Source organism: Carlito syrichta, unplaced genomic scaffold, assembly GCF_000164805.1.
Source record: "Carlito syrichta isolate Samal-C Ts95f unplaced genomic scaffold, Tarsius_syrichta-2.0.1 Scaffold307197, whole genome shotgun sequence".
Classification (NCBI taxonomy): domain Eukaryota; kingdom Metazoa; phylum Chordata; class Mammalia; order Primates; family Tarsiidae; genus Carlito; species Carlito syrichta.
This window is the reverse complement of record NW_007251293.1, coordinates 12,831-15,396: the sequence shown is the minus strand read 5'-3', so window position 1 is coordinate 15,396 and position 2,566 is coordinate 12,831.

Sequence of the window (2,566 nt, the reverse complement as noted above, 5' to 3'; positions counted from 1 at the left end):
TTCACAGTATTCTTTATTACTGTTATCTCAGATATCAGCTCCTTCCTAGTTTCTTCTTGTGTCTCCTCAATTCTTTATAATCTCTCCATTATTGTTTTGATATCTACTTTTGCAGTTTGAGACCCTTCATTCTGGGGACTTTTCGTTGTTTGCATTCCAAAGTCAGATTTCTCAGTGTCTGCTCTCCCAGGCATCTGGGAGAGACCCATACTCTTCTTTTGGTTTTTCTTTATTTCTGTAGATTTTTCTCCCTCTCCCCCTTTCCCTCCCCCTCTTCAATTCTGTTTTTGAAGGAAGGTGGGATTGCTTTTATTTCTCTTCTACAATGACCTGTTCTTCCTTATGAGGGTCTTCTGGCTTTGTTCACTTTTCCCTCTGCTTTACAGTCTGTCTATTCAGCAGTATGCAGTCTTGGTCCCTAGATTTAAAAAGGGGGCATATAGAAGAGGACAATAATGGAGGAATGGCGTGTCAATAGGGAGTTAGAAAGAGAGAAGTGCAAGAGGGAAAACAGATATACATACCAACTATCAGGTGAGAACGAGACACAGGGCTGGGAAGAGGTGAAGAAAGACACGTAAGAAAGATTCCCTAAAGAGTACTGATAGCTACACAGAGGTAGGGCAATAAAATTAAGAAACAGTGGAAGTCAGAAGGTAAACAACAAATGTGATCTAAACCAACAGTTACAATGATAAAATCATAAGTCAAGATAAGCGAAAGAGAGAAGTGCAAGAGGGATAACAGAGATATACATACCAGCTATCAGGTAAGAAAGAGTCACAGGGCCGGAAAGAAGAGAAGAAAGACACGTAAGAAAGATTCCCTAAGGAGTACTGATAGCTACACAGAGACAGGTCAATAAAATCGAGAAACAGTGTAGATCAGAAGGTAAACAACAGACGTGATCTAAACCAACAGTTACAATGATAAAATGATAAGTCAAAATAAGTTAAAGAGAGAAGTGCGAGAGGGAAAACAGATATACATACCAACTATCATGTGAGAGAGAGACACAGGACTGGGAAGAAATGAAAAAAGACAGGTAAGAAAGACTCCCTAAAGAATACTGATAGCTACACAGAGACAGGTAAAAAAAAAAATCAAGAAACAGTATGTCAGAAGGTAAACACCAAACGTAATCTAGACCAATAGTTTCAATGATAAAATCATAAGTCAAAATAAGCGATCAGACTAGAGTCACTTCTGTGATCTCCGATTGCAGCCTCTCCATTTTGTTTTTCATTGCAGCATAGGGGTGGGGCTTTGTCTCCTGTTTTGCGCTGTTGCCTTAGGAACCAAAGTAAAGTTTGTTGGTAGGTGGGCAGGGCAATGGAAGTCTCTGCCTGGAGAATAGCAAGGTAGTTTACCCAAATCTGTTTTTCTCCACTTGTCGGGGTGAGAGCCGGGGGGAGCAGGGACCCAAAACTTCCCCTCTTGCTGCAATATCTGGCCTTAGGAAATGAGGTAAAATTTGTTGCTAAGTGGGCGGGGCAATGGAAGTCTCTGCCTGGAGAATGGCGAGGCAGTTTAAGCAGATCTGTTTTTCTCTACTTGTCTGGGTCCTCCGGTTTGGGGTCTCACACTGAGTGCCTCAGCCAGGGTGGACACGGAGTTCCAGAGTTCCAAATTTCCAAAGGGCAGGCTATGGGCAGCGAGAGTGGTGCTGGGACCCTACAGAGTACTTCAACCAAGAATGGGACCAGTGTCACTGAGGGGCGTGTGCTCAGAGCCTCCCTGTGTGACTGGCGGTGCCGGGTGCCAGGTTGGAGACAATGCAGCCAGGGAGAGAGCTGGAGGGGGCAGGAACCCAAAACTTCCCCACACGCTGCAATATCTGGTCTTGGGGAATGAGGTAAAGTTTGTTGACATGTGGGCGGGGCAATGGAAGTCTCTGCCTGGAGAATGGCGAGGCAGTTTAAGCAGATCTGTTTTTCTCCTCTTGTCTGGGTCCTCCAGCTTGAGGTCTCGTGCTGAGTGCCTCATCCAGGGTGGACCCGGAGTTCCAGAGCTCCAAAGTTCCAAAGGGTAGGCTGTAAGTGGCAAGAGTGGCACTGGGACCCTACAGAGTACTTCAGCTAGGAATGGGACTGGTGTCTCTGAGGGGCGGGCGCCGAGAGCCTCCCTGTGTTACTGGCGGCTTGGCAGCCGGGGAGAGATCTGGAGGGGGCTGGGACCACAGACTTCCACACACGAGTAGAACGGCAGCAGTGGGAGGGGGCGCAATATCTGGCCTTGCGTGGGACTGAAGTTCCCGGGCCTGACCCCAGCACAGTTGGTGGTGGGCTGGGGGATGGGGGTAGAGAAGTAATAGCCTTTTTGGGACTCACATTCAGAGAATCTCACCAGTTCACCTATGCCGTCGCCATCTTGCCCCGTTTCCCTGCACATTTATTTTATAACCTGAGACTTTTCCAAACCCCGTTATCAGTGTAAGGAGGTTTTTGACAAATTCTCTTGGGTTTGCAAGGTACACAATCATGTCATCTGCAAAGAGAGATAGTTTGACTTCCTCTTTTCTTATTTGGATTCCCCTTACTGCCTTCTCCTCTATGATTGCTCTAGC